The 13,480-nt window shown below is 36.6% G+C and overlaps 1 protein-coding gene across 6 annotated transcripts in view; it reads left to right on the plus strand.

Moving 5' to 3' along the window:
• The first annotated feature begins 4,493 nt into the window (after positions 1 to 4,493).
• The window catches only part of LOC132107755 (roundabout homolog 1-like), a 281,293-nt gene continuing 272,306 nt past the window's right edge, over positions 4,494 to 13,480 (plus strand). For 3 of the 6 annotated variants that reach the window (XM_059513930.1, XM_059513934.1, XM_059513937.1), the window contains exon 1: positions 4,780 to 4,995. The gene's annotated coding sequence lies outside the window, so the exon portion shown is untranslated. The other 3 variants (XM_059513931.1, XM_059513932.1, XM_059513935.1) reach the window with 3 other exon arrangements.

Below are 13,480 nucleotides of genomic sequence, written 5' to 3' on the forward strand. Positions count from 1 at the left end.
GAAGTGAAAATCTACATGTTTGTAAGAAACAAATCCATCAAGACATTTTTAACTTTAAACTATCCATAATATTGCTTTCTCCAGTCTTCCATCTTAAACATAAAGAATGATCAATATAAACAATTGCTGCATCAAGAAATATATGACCAAAATGTAGGCTGTCAGGAATTGCAATATAGCAACTAAGTTCATATATTTATATTTCTCCCAAGAAAATGTAGAGAAAAAACGTATTTTATATAAAAAAAAAACTAACAAAAAACTAATAGCAAAGGTGATCTACATGGAATAGAACTGAAATGGTATTAACTCTCTTGAGCTATATGCAAAAGCAACTTACCTCTGAGTTGAAAGAGCACCAACTGTAGAGGACAGAAGTCAGTTGAATGCAGTGAAATTGTAAAGGTGTGACAGTCTCTCAGCTGCTTCTTTCTTATTTTCTTTCAACCACAGCCGCACCGCGAGTGGGATTTATTGAGCCTCTGCATGGATCAAAATTCTCATGAGAGAGAGGAGCCATTACGGTGACAGTGTGTGAGGTGCTTTTGACTGATCCATTAAGGTTTGAACTCACACCATGATGTGAGTTTTAATGAGACCGGTTCCATGTCAGGGTCTGGGGCGCCCAGCAAAAGCACCTAGGCGAGAATAAAAAGTAAAAAGACAAAACGTTCGAAGCAGAGAAGTTCACCTACGAGATGCAAATTCAACCAGTACGTCTGAATCGAAAAGCACAACCTATAATATCCCAAGTCTGACATCCAACTCCCAAACCGTTCCATGTTTGTCTTAAATTCAGATCTGACAATATTTTCATTTAATTCCACAGTCTCCATCTCTAGCTGGCAGAAGTGCAGTAAAGGAAAGAAAGCCTTCACATAGTCACATTACACTTTATCTTCAAAGTGTCCTGAGAGCCCAGATGGAAGAGATCTTGTATTTTGATTGAAATCATCTCATCTCGGCCCATCTGTTTGCTTCCAAGCCTCAACCTCAAGCATGTGCTGCCTTATGCTAGAGGGAACTCCAAAGATTGTTGCTAAATAGTTCAGACTTCATGTTTTGCCAAATTTTAATATTTAAACTGACTCATGATGGTTACATTTAGGAACCTAAGAATCAAAACACATCTATAGCTTGCGTCCAGGTTGTTGTTGATCAAAACTTGGGTGTCATCTCCATGGACACTCTCGGATGGAAGCCCATCGAGTCATCTGCAGTGAGAACTTAGCTGTCTCACCCTCTCCCACTAACCAGCTGTCTAACCAACAGCGTGGGGCCAGAATGCTTTTTTTTTTTTTTTTTGCAATGCACTACATGAAGCTTTTAGATGGAAACTTTGTCCCTAAAGAAAAGGCCAGGAAATGAGAATTGTGTTCCTGAATAAAGCCTGTGCAAATATCAGCAGGGTGAAAACATACTCTTTCACTCCAAGCAATCCATTTCAATAGCTTAGATCTCTGGTTTTGATGGCGGTAGGGAATGTTTCAAAGCCTCAAGAAAAAATCTAACATGGGGTCCAGAAATGTGTGTGGAAGTCCATTCAGACTGCTATTTGAATGCCCTTGACCACTGTTTTTACCAGCTGCTGTCTGGTACACCTGCCCACTGCTCTGCCAGTCTGTTTGGCAGCTTTTCCAGTTGTTAACATGCATGCAGATGAGTTTTTATGCATGCTTAATAACCTTTTGTCCACTCGTAATCATATGACATCAATAACTGTCATCTAAGCTTAAAGAAACAATTTACTTACTGTACATCAACTTCAAGACTTATTTTGCGCCGTGTCTTCTTTGGAACTGACTGAAGAGTATAGGAATTATTTATTCATTAGGACTTGTATATTTCTATAGTATAGATTTATGGTTGCCAAGCTTATAACAAACTCAACTGATGTAAGGTTATGTGCCAATTTCAACTATTTTAGAAAGACTTTGAACATAGTTCATTGAATTATAATTTAGTTAGTTAAAACTTTTACCACTTCTGATGAGAGTAGGGAATGTTTCAAAGCCTCAAGAAACAACTGACACTGTACCCACAATTGTTCGTGGAAGACCATTCCAGGTCCCATCTGACTGCTTTTGTAATGCTCTTGATCACTGTTTGTACCCACTGCCAAATTTTCCACTCATGTCCACTCATAATCACTTGACATTAATAACTGTAATGTAAAGCTTGAGGAAACAACTCACTTGCATCAACTTCAAGACTGTTATTTGTGTCTTCTTTGAAACGGTGACGAGTATCAGAATTATTTATTTATTGGTTTTTCTGGCAGTTTTTATTAGATTCATAAAATTTCTCAGGAGAATCTCACCCTGAGAGACACAGTGTTACTGATATTCGCACTCATCCATCATTGTGGCTTGACAACGCAAAAACACTGAGGCCTTGAAAGTAATTACTCAATAATGTAGTTACAGCTGCCTAATGTGAGGGACTCAAAACCGGAGGACTACACCAAGCTCAGGGCACTTCTGATGAAGGTTTTAATCACAGATGAAGGAAGCGGTGCTCGCAGACTGACCTGGCTTTGGGGTCGTCAAACATTAGATGGGATGGAGTGTCTTTATATTGTCAGATGAGGTGAGTGGCAGCACATTAGAAATGACGGGCATCCCTCCCAGTCCCTTTGGACGTGACCCCACTCCTACAATGGTCAGCCCTGGTAAATTTATGCCGTGGGTGGCTGGAGCACAAATGTCTGTTTAATTCTGTGTGGATTGCTCTGTCCAGCCAATGAATGTTGGTGTTCCTAAATGCCAAGTATCTATAAATGGGTTGAGCATATCACAAATAAACAACTTCATATGGTGGACAAAGACTTGTGAATGTGTGAATGATTGAATGGGGAAGTAAGGACACTTAATATTAATAGCTTAATGTCAGTTCATAATGCATATTTGATTTAGGAGTAACACTTTTAATTTAGCTACATGCCTATGATTAATCACCTCACACACCGATCCCGAAAATGAATTAAACACCCTATGAATTAATAAATGTGATGTGCAATAAAGACAACATATTTCAGGAGGCAAAACTTTAGAAATCCCATTAAAATTGTTTTCTTATATTTCTTAACTAAAGAAGATGGAATGGAAAATCACTTTTTTTTTATTTTAATTTTTTTTTTATATAGTACATTGATACCATTGTTGGCACTTACTTTACATTCAGTGCAAGACTATTTGAAATTTCACAACATCACAAGCAATAAAACTCCACTTATGACTGTGGAAAAATATCTGTATTGAAAGGGCTTGAGTTTATTGCTTTTTTAATATGAAAACAATATGATAAAAGACACTAATGTTCAATAAATCCTGACATACAGTATATTACTGACAATATAGTTCATTAGAATATCTAGGGAGTTTGTGGTTGCCAAGCAACTTATACCAAATTCAACCGATGTGTGCCAATTGTAGCCTTTCTGTTTTACAACAGCTTTGAACATGGTTCACTAAATAGCAATTTAGAGTATACAGTTTAGAACTATTCACTTTTTATAATCAAAATAATAAAACTCATTGTATATTCGAAGAGTTAATTTGCAAAAACAGGTTTAACAGTTTTCAAAAATCAGTTAATTATTTCTCAATCAAACTACAGTCGAGTTATTTTGATAAAAAAATAACTAAAAGGTTTACAAAGGTAAAAAATAACAAAAAAAATTAGCTAACACAATAAAACAATAAAAACATGATAACATAATTAAAAAACTCTTAATTTCTTAAAAACTGCTTTATAAAACCAATAAGCACAGTGAAACCTCAAGTGGCATACTTAAAAAAAGGGCAAAAACAGAATAACTGCATAGCTGAAATTTGCCTTTAGAAGTTAAAACAAGTAAAAACAATTATTTTTAAATACATTCTAAATTCTAAATACATTCTAAATAAATAAATACAGGCACATAAGAATTGTTTACTACAATATGCATTTAGAAATTAAATTTTCATGCCAACTTTAATGCTATTTATATTAATTGGAGTAAACAATAACCCGGATGTGAGGCGCGCGGCCTTTAATTTGTAAACAAATCGGCGTGTTAGCTGAAACATAATTTCTATTCTCACACGCGTTTGATTGAGCACGTCAGTCTATTAAAAGATAAGTAATTCATATTTTTGCTCTCTTTTCCCTTAAGTGGAGGACTGTACGTTTTAAATGCGAATCTGCTAGTAATAATTGCTTTTGTCAACTAGTGTAACTTAACGTTAAATTAGCACGCTGAGAAAAAAATCATGATGTAGAAATTTTCTTTTACTCAGAAACTACTAGTAAAATTCACAAACAATTACAAAGAAGCATTAAAAAAATAATTAAACACACAATTCCATAGTAGACAATTGGAAGTGTAACGTTAATTTCTTTCTAAAACACTCTTTTTTTTACTAACAAAAATTGCATATACATCCTCAAAGCTGCGAGACATGAAACAAAAGACATAAAACTCTTAATTTGATTTATAAAGATAGAACTTTCCTTTTTAATTATAATATTTACCTTTACGTTTAGCTTACATTTCTTATATGAAAGAGAGAACGTGTAGCTTTATCATCAAAACAGTTTGGTTGTATTCTGTACATTAGGAAATATTAATTGCAAGAAAGGAAGGAAGGATGGAGACATATAGGGATTTTAAAAGAACTCATTAAAGTTGAGTGGCGCTGCTGTTCAGCTTTAGGACCCGGGGCAGCAGCAGCGCGCGCAGTGACAGCGCGTGGAGGAGAGATACCGCACACGCACCGCATCCGCAGCGCGTGAGAACACTATCCACCGGTACACTCCGGTGCTCATCTCGCTTCTTTTTCTATGTGGCTTAGCTGACGTAAACTAAAGCTCACCTTCGTTTCCCAGCGCATCTAAATTTCCAGGTGCTCGACCATCCATTGGAAAGTTACGCGCCGCTCATTGGAGAGATGGAAGAGTAGTTTGACTTCTGTTCTCGGAATTATCAAGCATCCGCTGTGATCAGGAAAGTGGGTAAGAGTTTCTCTTTTCATATTTGCGTTTTGTGCACTCAAAGCTTTCAGTCAGCTTGCATAATTTCTTGTATTTGGATAAGATTTTTGAGTAGAAGTTTAATGCAATGTGTCTTATTCAGCCTGAAGGGTTTTGTGCATAAGGGAACTTTCTAGTGGATATATGTATTACATGCAACAGAGAGGGCTAGATCTAATTAAGAATTAAAGATGAAGATGCCCTCGTGTGTTAGAATTTACTGTATGTATCAGCCTTAAGAACGATGCAGATAATTTAATGCTGCTTTTAAGACAAGTACACTGGATTGAAAGAGAAAATGTCTAGTTAGCCTACCTTTAAGAGGTTAAAGAGCTTTTCTGCATCTCACTTTTCTTGTGTCCTATATTAATGTTGGATTGTTGGACTTGGAATATATATAAGCAGTTGACTTAGATGTGCTTTTTTATATGATTGTACATAGGATGAACTGAACCATTTCTATGCATGATACAGATATAGATAATTGGCCAGATAACCAGCTATACAGATCATACAGCATGATAATACAAGATTTTTAAACTTTACCTACAATAATTTGATCAGAGAGACAGTTGTGATTTCAGTCAATTTGAAAGTCTAATTGCTTCTGCAGAGAAAGTGGACTAGAGACTCTTGGCCCTGAGATCAGAACTCTGCTTAGACTTGCATTGATCAGAATGGTGGACTGCTGAAACAGCGTACAATCACACATTATTGGCGATCAGCCTTTTAACCCACATGTTCTGTAATTTTTCAGATCTTTTCCTCTAAACTAATTAAACCCCAACAGACAGACATAATTAAAACTCAAGCCTGTTATTTCACCACAGAATAGCCATGCGCTTTTCAAAATAATCACTCTTGAAAGCTTTTGTTCAATTTGATCTCTTTAGGAACACATCATAACATCCATTTAAATTCAATGCATTTGTGGTCTCTGTGACACCAACCAAGAATATAGCTTTGGCACAGGGTTTTTAAATTAGGTTTCAAATTACTTATCATAAAATTAGTGGTGTTAAACTGATATATAAATATTATTATTATTTTTTAAGCTATTTAAAGGGGTCCGGATCGCTCAGACCACTCATGTCTTGAGCTCATGAAATTGGGAGCTGACTCTGGTGCTGAAAGCATGCATGTGTTTAGTCCATTCAGAGAAATTTCCAATATATTAACTCCTGTTTTGAGGTTGAAATTTCTCTGCTTGTTAAATTCTAAGATAGCAATCTGATACATCAGTCTATTTTTGAGCTATTAAAAGGGGCTTGGTGTCTGTAAAAGCCCAGACAGAGCATGAGAACAGTCCTCTGTGTGTGGAAGTGAGAGCTGTCCCCTGCTGAAAGTTTCAAAGAAGAGCCAGGTGTGCTTGGAATACATAAATGTATTTTTAACGGCTAACGTCCTTCATAAATGTATGAAATGGAGAATACCTCCATGAATTAATCATCGCTCTCAACGTGCCACGTTTGTTTAATCCAGTGATTGTAATATAGTCTTTTGTACTATGCTGCGCTATGCCCAAGAGAAATCAACTCTGTGCGGTCTTTCAATAAAGCTGAAAATATTTCAAATTGCAAAAAGCATGACCCGCTACAGTTCATTGTATATGTAATCAAGTCTCAATTAAAATCGATGGCGAAGAGACATTGAGCTTTGCCTTTGTGAGTCTTTTCTAATCACAGCGAATGAATGGCATCTTCATCAGAGATCAACGTTTCATTTTCTTTGTGAGAGTATGAAACAATTCATGCTTTGAGGGGAAAAAAAATAGTGGAACAGATGCCTCCAAAGTGATTCTATAGCCTCTCATGACATTTGCATGTGGGAACCACGCAAGACATACAGTCTCTAAGGTATTTGGGCTGTCAATTTGATCTCATTTAGCGTTGTTATCCAACCAGGTGCTGTAATTTAAAATTCAACGTTCCAGCACACTCTTCATTTGATGAAAAAATACTTTTTAGTGCCCTTTTTTGGTGCTTCTCTAGGGGTCCTTTGGAAGCCCAGTAAAGTGTGAAAAGTTTTAAGTCCTATGAATTGTGTTACTCATGGGTTTCGATTAAAAACTGAATTTGAGGGTTCTGAAGGAAGCAGGTGGACCAGTGGTCTGTAAAATTCTCTATTCCTTGCTTGTATCTGGGCTCTTTAGGTGACTGGACCCATGCGTGACCTTCATAATGTCATGTGATTCACCTCAGTGAGTTCTTCCCTGGCATGACAATTTCTAGACAGCGTTGCTCGATGGACAGTTCTGGACCAGAGCCAAAGTCGCTAGATTGCCATCTCATCCTTTATCTTATTTTCCTTCTTTCTACTGTGTGTATGTCCGCAGGAGGTCTGACAGGAAATGCGTGATGGAACAGACTTTGCTTGGCTGGTGGTGTTTGGAAATATCATTTTGTAATCTGACATACACTACTCAGCCAAAACGATGTTGCTACCCCCTTGTAATTGAACAATTTTGTGTAGGCCCTTGACACTTTGGTGTAATTGTAATGGTGATTTTCCAATTTAGAGCTCATGTCTCTTATATTATTGGCCATTTTGAGATTTTTTATGCATTTTGAGTATTTTTTTATTTATTTTTTGTACAAGCTATCAACCCCGACAGACATTATATTTTTCGACTGCTGTTTTAGCCATGTGCTTTTCAGAATAATGACTGTTGTGTACGAAAGTCATTTAGCCAATCCATTTAAAAAATGTAGTGCAGTTTTGGTCTATGTGGCACCACTCAGTAGTAAAATCATTGACATAGGTTTTTTTTTAAATTGGGTTTCTTATCACTTATTATAAATTTAGGGGTGTTAACCTAATATATAAGATTTATTTTTTAAAGGTATTTAATTAATAGTATTATAAATCTATTTATTGTCAGTTTTGATCAATTTAATGCATCCTTTCTGAAAAAAATGTGTTAATTAAAAAAAGTATTAGTGATCTCAAGCTTTTGAGCATTAGTATATATGTTGGTGTTAGGCCATGCTTTCTAGATTTTATTATCATTATTCAAAATTGCCATTGCAAATTACAACTCGGTCAACCACTGTAAACAGAAACAACTGTTGAAATGCTCACATGTTGCATCCTGAAACTTTTGTGGAAATGTTGAATTGAGCTGATTTTGCTAAAAAAATTTAGTGACTACTGTAGTGGGAAAAAATGTCAAATTGGATAGATGCTCAAAGCAAAACACCAATTATAGTTACTCTTTTTTCCATTGACAGTGTCCATAAGGAAGTGATTTATTCTTTGCATGCACAGATTCTTTGCGTAAAACCATATTAACCTCTGATGGACGAAAAAACTGCCAATTTTTAGCTTATCTCAAGTCCATAGCATGTGGTTTATGCCCATAAGTGGTTTCTCCAGTGCTGGTCAGGGACTGTGTTTGGGGATCAGGGGTTGGAAATCAAGAGGTGGTTCTTGAGTGAATGAGTGTGAACATGAATTGTATCATCATTCTACAGCTGTCTGTGCTTGCATACCACACCCACGTGGCCGCCATGCCCCTTGCCACTTCTGATCCGTCTCTGTTGCCCTTTTCTTGGATAAATGCGTACAATCCAAAGAGGAACGTAACTCCAGTCCTCACGGCAAATCTAAAGCTTATCACAGAAATTGGATTTTGGCTTGCGTGCTGCAGCCTGTGGGGACGTGCTGATATGGTCTGGCCCAGACCGTGGGGGTTAAATATCATACAGTGTCTAAGGATTTAGAATTGGAAATGGAAATTTTGCAATTCCACAAAAGCGGTGCACACTGTATGGTCTGTTCTCAGAAAATGACTGGTTATCAGCGGACTTATCGTTGAACAACCGCAGACCTGAATAGCCCATGGCTGTTAATAAATCTCTTTCTCGCTCTTTCTCTCTTCTTCAGTCGCTCTCTGTCTTTGGGGAATTCTGGAGATAGATTATTTGTTGCGCGTGTGGATGTGATCAGATGTCCTCTGGGTAGGTTTGCTTGAATTGTTTCCTGTCTTGTACCGCTGTCTGCAGGAAACCCCATGTGCATGACAGATGTCAGAGACCCAGTTTCGTGACCCTTGTGTAAGTGTGTAATCTGGTGAGAAGACCTGACAGATCGTAGCCCTCACCCTGATGCAGAGAAGAGGCACACGTTCTATCAAGACCTTAAACAAGCAAACATAATGTTAGTGTTCATTGTGGCCAGGTATCCTAGTTCTAAGAAAGTACACATTCTTCTACTTCTACATTGCTTCAGTTTTTTTAAGAAACCTCCAAGGGTGCATTTATTTGAATACAGTAAGACATCGATATTGTGAAATATTAATACCATTTAAAAGAACTGTTTTCTATTTTAATATGTTATAAAATGTAATTTATTTCTGTGGTGGCAAAGCTGAAATTTCAGCATCATTATTGCAGTCTTCAGTGTCACATGATCCTTCAGAAATCGTTCTAATATGCTGATTTGCTGCTCAAGAAACAGTTCTTATTTTTTCTTATTGATAATGCTTAATTGCTTAATATTTTTGTGCAACGGCATTTACTTTTTGTAACATAATAAATGTTGTTATTATTTATTTACTGTCACTTCTGAACAAGCCAGTGCATCATTGCTAAAATAAAAATACAAATGAAAGTCTCTAATGCTCAGCAAAGCTGCATTTATTTGAGAAAAATACGGTTGAAAACAGAAATATTGTGAAATATTATTAAACTTTAATTTAAATAACTGTTTTTATGTTAGTATATATTTGAAATGTAATTTGTGACCATGATGCAAAGCTGAATCTTCGGCATTATTACTACAGTCATCACTATAACATGATCCTTCAGAAATCATTCTAATATGCTGATTTGGTGCTCAAGAGATATTTCTTGTTATTGTCAATGTTGAAAACAGTTAACTGCTTAATATTTTTGTGAAACAGCATTTACTTGTTGTTTTGAAAATGTTTTGTAAAATAAATGTTACTTAAATGTTTATTTACTGTCACTTTTGCTCAATTTAATGTATTGCTGCAGACCAAAAGTGTACATTTCTTTTTTTTTTTTTTAATATGGTGTATGAAGAGATGTTTGCTCAACTCACCAAATGTGATAACACACAGCCAAATTAACATCTTATATCATGCTGAATGTATAACTGAAACAGTAATGATTTTTTTCAGGATACTTTTAATAAATAGACATTTCAAAATAATTGTATTTGCATTTTATCAGTTTTATTTGAAATACAATTTTTTTATGATAATGTAAAAATCTTTACTGTCACTTGACAATTGAATGGTAGTGTTGATATTTTCTATCCAGATGATTAATAAAGACTGTGAATGCAAAAAAAGACTATGAAGTCTGCAAAAAAGGACTAGAAAATGTCTGCTTTGCATCCAAAAGACGTGGACTATAGGGCACAGGTCATGTGGTCCAATTTTATGGTGCATTTTTGTATTATTTTCTTGTTTTTGAGCTTTTTGAACATACTCAGAACAGTTGAGCATGCCACTAGCAGTGGCAAAGTCATGGGTTTCTAGTAAATGTATGAACTGTATACCTTGAAATGCATTAATGTACGTTTTGAGCACTAAAAACTATTTTTGTGTAGAAATTAGCTAAAAATCAAGAAAATAGTACTTGCATGGTTGGCATTGATATTGGGGGAATAATTTTTTTATTTAAATTATTGGGCGAACTCCAGTAACCCCAGTGCAGTCCTTAGCAGAAATTAACATTTTTGAATGTCACATTATGAAATGCAATGCAATTAGTTGTTAATCCATACAAATTAATAATTAATTAATTGGAATTAATTTAACAAATGCTCATTATGTCTTTCATAGTTCATAAAAAATCTACAGCACATATTGTATGAAATCTCTAAGCTGACATATCTAAGTCATTATCCGCTTGTAGGTTACCGTAGCCTTTGGTGCGCCCCACAGCATCACCGTGAGGGATGTGACTGCAAAGTCATCACACTAAGCACTGAGAATATCATAACAGCATCAGCGGACACCCTACAAACACTAACGATTCTGAAAAAGAAGTCCCCGTTTTTTCATTTGTATCCTCAGCCATGTGGTGTTTCATAATTTAGCAGGTTTTAATGTCATAAAACAGCTTGGGGCTCTGCGGGGGGTTGGGGAGATAATTGGGGTGTTTTTCATCCTCACTGGTTCTTAAATGTGCTTTTTAAGTCAGGACTTTCCTGTGGTCCATGTGAAGTACAGCCAGCGCTTCTCATCTTGGTCTCTGGAGGGGGAGGTGGGGGGTGAGGGAGGGAGGGAGGGGGTCTTTTCAAATGGTCACTTCAGTAGGTGCTTTTCTCTTTCTACAGTCAGGCACGAATTGAAAGAAGCCACTCTTCTTTCAATGACGTCTCTCATTCTGTCAGGCATTAAAAATGTCAGTTTTACCATAAAAATGGTGATTATTGTAATGCAGTTTTGGGACAGTGAACTCTGCCATTACAGACTAGTTGTGCATGATGATGTTGAATGTTTTGAATGTGTTTATAATTGCTAATTGTTTCCTCAACTGTTTGTTTGCACCTCCTGTAAAATTAGATGTTGTTCAAAATAGTTTTAATGCATTGTTTGCTATGCGGTTTCTTTGCAGGCCCACCTCCAAATCTCTACTTTCGACTTGCAAATTTATTAAACTTATTCACCTGTTTTATCAAATTAATAGCCCACCTCTCCTTAACAGGCTGTTCAATTTATGTTCATAGCACAAATGTGATTAGTCAAAAAATGATTTTTCTCATTGCTGCTTCTTGCAGAACAGCTTATATTTTGTTTGTACTGCTATGTGCCATTTCTGAGAAAACATTGAGTGTAAACTGCTCCGTGCATTTGTGTGCCGTCTGCGGTGGTTTGTGCTTCACGCCACAGTAAATGTGTCAAACAAGGCTTAACTCGTCTGCTAGACAGTATTTCTACCAGGATCTTCAGTATTTAAGTGTTCAGATTCAGAATTGAGAATACCTGAGAATTCCAAAATTTGAACTGAGATAGTGGAACTGTGTTTGAATGTAAAGAAGCAGAAGGAGATCTTGGAAAACGTATCCTGTCTGCGAGAACAGGGTGAACAGAGGTATGCAAATACATATGTTGACAGGCAGGTAGGAAAGTGAATCAAAATGCTTGGAACGCTTGTAGGTGTTCACACCTATTCAGACCTGTCTTGTTTGGTTCAATTGAGTCAAACTTAAGTTAATTTCCTCCCTTGGTGTGGATTTTTTGGGCAGGTGTGAAAACAGCAGTCACACTCGGGTGCGGACAAAACAACCATACCAAGACCCAGCTGAAGAGGTGGTTCTAAACAAACTCTGGTGTGGTTTGTTTAAGGTGTGAACATGACCCGATCTCAATCTGGCCCAATTGCAGAAAGCACTGCGTCTTTTTTGAGTTAATAATGTCTACCAGTATATCGCCAACCCCACCCCACCGATCTCTATGAATGAAAACTTTACCTAATCTGACTTCTGCGCAGTGCCACAGTCAACATGCCATGGTAGGCATACATTGCAGCACATCTTCGTCTTTGCAAAATCCTGATTACAATTAAATGACACTTTCTCATGAGATGCTCATAAGTTTCTTCATATTGCGTTAGTAACTGATAACACCAGATTAGTGGAAGAATAAAAATTGCACTATGAAAGATTTCCATTATTAGCCAGTTTTTGCACTTCCTGGTTTTTCCAGCTTGAGAATTTCTGTTCAAAGAATGGATGACCTTAGCACACATGTGGTTTTGTTTACAACTTCTGGTTCACTTCCAAAAAGGGCAGACCACACCAAACATAAAAAAAAAAAACCCATTTTGGTCTGGACCAAAGCAAGTGAACTAGTGGACTTTGCTGGTGTGAATACACCCTTAATTTACACCCAGAACTGATTTGAATTACAAGTAAGTAAATTGCTTTCACTGTCATTTTAGTGTATCTTCTTTTAAGTAACGCTCTTTTAAGCGTTAGAATGGGAGTAGGTGGGTGTTTTTGTTCAACAGTCCCAAATTAGTCAAATAAAGCTCATCCATCCATATTAAAACACACATCACACGTCTCCAAGGGGTGACAAAAGGCCTCCTGTAGTGAACCAATGAGTTTTGTAAGAACATGAACTATATTTAAAATTAATAAACACCTTGTTCTCACTTGTCCTAACTGTCGTAGGAGGAAGATGCTCCGACGAATGACATAAGATGTATGTGTAGCGCACGCGGTTGTGATTAGTGACAGAAGCACGATGGGGAGAGAACAAAACAAAATGCTGGTCACACATTAGAAGCACAAAAAGAGGATTTGTAAAGAAAGGAGACTGGTTAAAAGTAATCAAAGTAAGGAAACTTTGTCCTACCTCATCCTCTGAAAGGCAGTCTTTCGTGAACGCGGGTACGGCAGTTGGCGGAAGTTATTGATTCAAAACCGTTTATATCGTTTTATATATGGATAATTGTTTTCTTTTTTTTTTTTTTTTTTCTTTTTTTTT

The sequence above is a fragment of the Carassius carassius genome, chromosome 28 (assembly GCF_963082965.1).
Source record: "Carassius carassius chromosome 28, fCarCar2.1, whole genome shotgun sequence".
Taxonomy (NCBI): domain Eukaryota; kingdom Metazoa; phylum Chordata; class Actinopteri; order Cypriniformes; family Cyprinidae; genus Carassius; species Carassius carassius.